Consider the following 6361-nt stretch of genomic DNA (forward strand, 5'->3'; position numbering starts at 1 on the left):
CTAGGGATGATAGAAGGAGAGTTGATGCCTTTGAGATTTGGTGTTGGAGAAAAGTATTGAATACACATACCGTGGACTGTGAAAAGGTTTTTCTTGGAGAGGATAAAACTGGGCTCTTCCTTAGAGTCAAGGATTCTGAAACTTCATCTGACATACTTTGGACATGTTGCAAGGAGAGACCAGTCCTTGGAGAGGGACATCATGCTTGGGAGGGTGAAGGGACAGTGGGGGGGAGAGCAAGATCCTCGATGAGATGAATTGATTCAGTGACTGGGGTAAAGGGGGTAGATGTGCCAGAGATAGTGAAATTGGCAAGGGATAGAGCAGGGTTTAGGGCTGTTATACATAGGGTCACAGGTGACTCAATGGCCCATAACAAAAACAACTTTAATATCAGCCTGTAATTGGCAGCACCATGATAGGTAGAGAAGAAATTGAGATTGTTACCAATTTCAGCATGAGTGGTTCCACAATCAACATCTTGGCATCAGCAGTCAAGAAATCAAAAGATGTAAAATTGCATTGGAAAAAATCTGCTGTCAGGGACCTCTCCAGAGTGCTGAAGAGTATTGATGTAACTTTAGAGACTAAGGTGGTCTTCACTAATTGCTTGTTACGCATCAGAGAGATGGACAATGAATAAGGATAATGATGACTTGATTAAGTTGTGGTGTTGGAGAAGAATATTGATCATACAATAGACTGCCAAGAGAACAAACATGTTTGTCTCGGAGAGGTTGAAGCTAATTTGCTCTTTGTAGGCAAGGATTATGAAGCTCTGTCAAACATACTTTGGGCAAGCAACCAGGAGGGACCAGTCCTTGGAGAACGACACCATGCTCAGTAGGGTGGAAGGACAGTACAAGAAAGGAAGACCTCAGATTAGATGGATTGACACAGTGACTGGGGCCATGGGGGAAGGTGTGTCGGAGACAGTGAAACTGGCTCAGGATTGGACAGAGTTTAGAGCTATAGTGCACAGGGTAACAATGACTTGCAGACAAGTTAAAACAACAACAACATCATCTACGTAATTAGTAAAAATCACAAATTCAGATAATATATGCCTTTTAAAAAGGAAATGTTATAATGATATGTGAATAAAACAGGAAGTTAATGATTGAATACATAAGAGTACAAAGAGGTATTGTTGCTGGGGACCGACTGCCAGCTAATAATCCTCTAGTGAGTTTTCAGAGGATATAATATATGTAAATTATGATTCTGGAATAATAAATTACAAATTCTGTTATTTTCTTGTCTTCATTTTTCATTTCTTTGCCCATCTTTCTCTTACAAAGCAGCTGGTGGAAAAGAAGTTCCTGTATTTGAGTTGACAGCACAATCTTTACCCTAGGTCACATGAGCTTTTCTTGTAAAGAGTTACAAGGAAGAAAGGGGGGGGGACCTTTTAAAAACAACAACAACATGTTATGATTCCACTTCTAATATTGACTTTTGCTGTTTTTTCAAACTTATTTTTAAATACAACTTTATTATTTTTAGCATATCTTGCACTTGGTATAGACTTCATATAAAGAATACATTAAATTGCTGGTTAGTAATAAAATTGATGGGTAGAAAGTTGTTCCCTGGTCATAAATTGACTGTTTTCATCCTGAAAATTAATTAATAGATGGCCAGTGGCATTTATAACATTTGACCAATATGATTTAAGAATGCATATCTGCCTGAAATTCTTCAATGATCTCCCCTTGCTGTTATCTAAAGATACAAATCCTTAGCACAATTGCCTTATTTCTTGTCATTTTGACTGAATGAACTCACTATGCTTATTTCATGCTACAAACTATAAGTTTCTGCACTTCAGTTCTATTTTTTTAATGTTACTTAAAAGATCTTTGTGTATACTTTTTCCTCCTGCTGAGCAAGGATTTTTGGTTTTTTTTTTATGTTGTTGTTGGTGATGTTTTATTTTGTTGTTGTTTTTTTTTAACCACCTCCACTCTCAAGCCTTATTTTCCTCTTTTTTACACAGGATGTTCTGATGCCTTAGTCTGTAGGTGTTGTGCTGCTAATGTAAACATGGCATCTCTCTGATTGTTCATCTCCTTGTTCAATTCGTCTCAGAAAACCCACTGGAGGGTCATCTATATGTTAGTTCTGATCTCATATGAGTTTGAATTGTTTAGTTTCTTTACTCTTTAAACTAGTTTAAATAATTAGTTATATTGTTAGTATATTGTCTTGCGTGGGTGTTTCAATAAACTGAATGTGCCATTCACATGTGGTAACTGTCTTGTGTATGTGCTTTGAATTAATTCTCAAATTCAAGGAATAAACAAATGAGAAGGTGGAAAGAGTGATTGAAGTGTGATGTGCAGTGGGCAAAGAAAGGAAAGTAATCTTGAGTTGGCTAAATTGGTCACAATGATTCTGAGTACAAACAACATCCTGTCTCAACCATTTAATCATTATATTTCCTCTTTACTCATGACCTACACCTGACATATCTTCTTTAAATATTTAAAATACATCCTTTTTAATACTATGACTGAAAAGAACACTGTAAAAGTATAGAAACAATTGACTTAATTTTTTTTCTTTCTAGATATTAAAAAATCTAGTGAAAATTACATGGAGCTCTGGTAACTTTGTGGTAAGGATTTGGGCTGCCAATCCAAAGACGTGTGGTTTGAATCCATCACGTGCTCCATAGGAGAAAGATAAGCAATTTCTCTGGTGAGGTTTACAGCCTCTAAAACCAGGTATGAATTGGTTCCAGCCAGAGAGTATAAAACAATAACAACAATAAAAATAACAAGGGCTTCTTGTTCACATTGAAAATGATGATTCTGACATAAACTCTCTGTTATTTTCTGGTCTTGGTTTATCATTTCTTTGTCCAAGTGTTATGTCCCACATGCTTCATAATAAAAAATAATAGTGAAAATTTAAAGTTTATGTTATATCTATATATGTATATATGTATGTGTATCTATATCTATCTATCTATCTATCTATCTACCTACCTACCTACCTACCTACCTATCTCCTTTGCTGTTGCTGATTGTCATTGAGTTGAGAATGACTCATAGCAACCCTACGAACAAAAGGCCCGAAACCTTTCTATAATTATTTCATTTATCAAAGTTCATAAAGTTTCCAGAGGCATGTTGTTTAAGAAGTAGATGCCACTACTTGCTCCCAAATTTTGCAATATAATTGTGCCTCTCTTCTTTCTCATTACTGATGAGTCAGAATTAACTCAAAGCTGACGCTCTATTGGTTTTCTGGGGCTATGAATAATTCTGTAGGAGATTAGCTATCTGATGGATTCCAAATACCAGAGAAGCATGGTCTTTGGGTTTGCATTCCGGGTACCTAAAATCTATGCCTCCAGCACTCTCTATACATTTCTAGCATCATTAATTTTAACTTCAAACTTCTTGTTTAATCATTTAATAATATGTGATAAATAGCATGATATTATTTTAGTCATATGAAAGAAAAAGATGGAAAACTAGAGTACTATTATGCTGGTTTTGTTCAAATTTAATTTTCTCCTACACATTTGGTTTTATTTTTATCCAAAGAGTAGAGTTCATACTTTAGGGATTACGAAGTATGCATGTTTCTAGAGATTACAAACTGATAAATGTTGAAACTGAAAATCTTTGTTAATTTTCAACAGCTAAATTTTTCTCCACTTTTAAAAAAACATTCAACTGCACATATACTAAAGTTGGAATGATACAGAGAAGATTAGAAAATGACACCCGCACAGGGATGACACAATTCATGAAGTAATGAAAGGCAACAACAACATAAAATAAAAAAAAACCATTCAAAGAAAACCTTGTCTCATATATTTGGGCTTGATGTTACAAGTGCTAGTTATTGGAAAAAGATATTTTGCTTGGAAAGGTGGAGGGTCAGTAAAGAGCGGAAAACTTTGAACAAAATGGATTGATCCAGTAATTGCAACAATGGGCTCAATAATACCAGTGATTGTGAGGATAGTGCAAAGCTCAGATCTGTTTTCCTAGGGTCACTACGAATAGTGTTGGATTTGATGGCACCTAATAGCAACAATAATTCTCCTCCTGTGCAGTGAACTGCTTCTGAAAACCCATTGAAGGATCAACTACTAGTTGGTTTTGATTCTACAGTACACAACAATAACAACAGAGAGTTTCTGAGACAGTAAATCACATGAGTGGAGATTGCCCATCTTCCTCCCATAGAGCATAGGATGGATTTGAACCTCATACCTTTTGGTTAGCAGCAGTGTTACTTAACATTAAATCACCAGAACTCCCATATGTTTGATTTATAGTCTTCAAAAAACCTCTGGAGAGTTATCCATCAGTTGTTCTGGTTCCACCTCAATGAATGAGCCTCCTGAACGATAAGAGAATATATTTCTGTTTCTTAAGGCAAAATTAACTAAAGTAAGTATTAAACAATTGTTTTTGTCATGTGCCGTTAAGTCACCTGTGATTGATAGTGATTCTTCTGTTCATATGGTGCCTCACAGACTTTGGCGTGTTGCTTCTTGTTGTTGCTATGCCGGTGACTCATAGTGACCCTATGTACAATAGCTCTGAAGCCTGCCCTGCCCTAAGCCAATATCACTGACTACAACACACCTACCCTACTGTTCCAGTTACTCTAGTAATCCATCTCATCCCAGGTCTTCTTCTCCTGCTATCCCTCAACTCTTCAGAGCATGATGTCTATTTCCAAGGACTGGTCCCTTCTGGCCATATGTCCAAAATATGTGAGACAGAGCTTCAAAATCCTAGCCTCCAAGAAGAAACTTGGTTTTACTATTTCCAAGACAGAGAATGTTGCTAGGGGGGTCATGATACTGGGAAGAGTGGAGGGTTGGTGAAGGAGACCAGATGAATTGATGATACATTGGGCACTTGTTTGTCAAGAAGTGTGAGGATGGCACAGGATAGAACAGGGTTCAGATCTTTTGTTCATAGGGTCACCATGGGTCATATTACTCTATGGCACCTAACAACAACATTAAACAGTAAAGTTTAATGTTTTGAGAATTAAGGTGCATCTTAGCTAATCCACTGAATTTCAATTGAATTATATGTAAATGAAAGCTGTTGTACATTAAGTAAGAAAGACTGAAGTATTCTTGTCTTTGAGAGTTCCCACCTCTCCACAACCTTTCCAAAATTTATTGCTTGCTTCCTTACTAAACTTTGCCACTGCTACTGGAATGAGGTGGTATCTCATTGTGGTTTTGATTTGTATCTCTCATATTGCCAGTTATTTTGAGCATTTCTTTATTTGTCTGAATGCCCTCATCTGTGAAAAGTCTTTCCATGTATTTTGCCCATTTTGTAATTGGGTTATCAGTCTTTTCCTTCTAGAAGCTCTGGAGTGTTCTGGAAACTTCTGTCATAAGATCCTTGTCTGAAATAGTATTGTTAAATGATGGTTCCCAGTCAGCAGATTTTCTTTTCACCCTGTTGGAAAAAAATTGTTGATGAGCACAGAGAATTAATCTTTAAGAAGTCCCATTCATTGATTTTATCCTCTCCAGACCATGCATTTCTGGCTGTATTTGGCAGTCTCTTTACATCATAAGCTAAGAAGTCTTCTAAGACTGGTCACAGTTTGTCTTTTATGAGCATTATAGTTATAAACTTTACTCCTAGGTCTCTGAAGAAGTTTCAGTTGATTTTTGTGTACAGTGTGAGATATGGGTCCTGTTTTAGCTTTCTGCATGTAGCAGCAGCCCAGTTGGTGGGATTATAAAATTGTGCAACCACTCTGTAAGACAGTTTTTGTCTCCTTAAAAATTTGAACATAGACATTTTATATGATCCAGTTATTTCACTACTAGAAATATACACCAAGAAAATTAAAGATGAGACACAAACAGAGATTTGCACACCAATGTTAATAACAGTGTTATTCACCATCACAAGAACATGGAAACAGCCCAAATGTACAACCACAACTGAATGCATTGAGTGAGAAATTGTGGTACATTCACACAATGGAATATTATGCAGTGCTCAGGAGCAACAATTTTAAAAAATACTATGTAATTTGTGAGAGGTTGGAGAACATGCTGGGTGAACTAGCAGTGTCATAAGGACAAATATTGCATAAGACTTATTGTAAAAATAGAATAACTATTAAAACATGAATGGGAACTCAAGAGGAGTAAATGGTGAGAGTGGAGGGTGAGAATAGGTAGAGGTAAAACCACAGGGTTGCACAGCTTGGTGGATGAAGGGAGGGGGACAAGGGAAGAGAAAGAATCCAGATGAAAAGACACGGTAATGATGGGCAAGGTCCAATGGTGATTAATTTCATAAACCATACTATATGAGAATGATTGAATGAAACACAATGTGAATGAAGG

Source organism: Elephantulus edwardii, unplaced genomic scaffold (genome assembly GCF_000299155.1).
Source record: "Elephantulus edwardii isolate Elephantulus edwardi_28Jun2011 unplaced genomic scaffold, EleEdw1.0 scaffold00020, whole genome shotgun sequence".
Classification (NCBI taxonomy): Eukaryota; Metazoa; Chordata; class Mammalia; order Macroscelidea; family Macroscelididae; genus Elephantulus; species Elephantulus edwardii.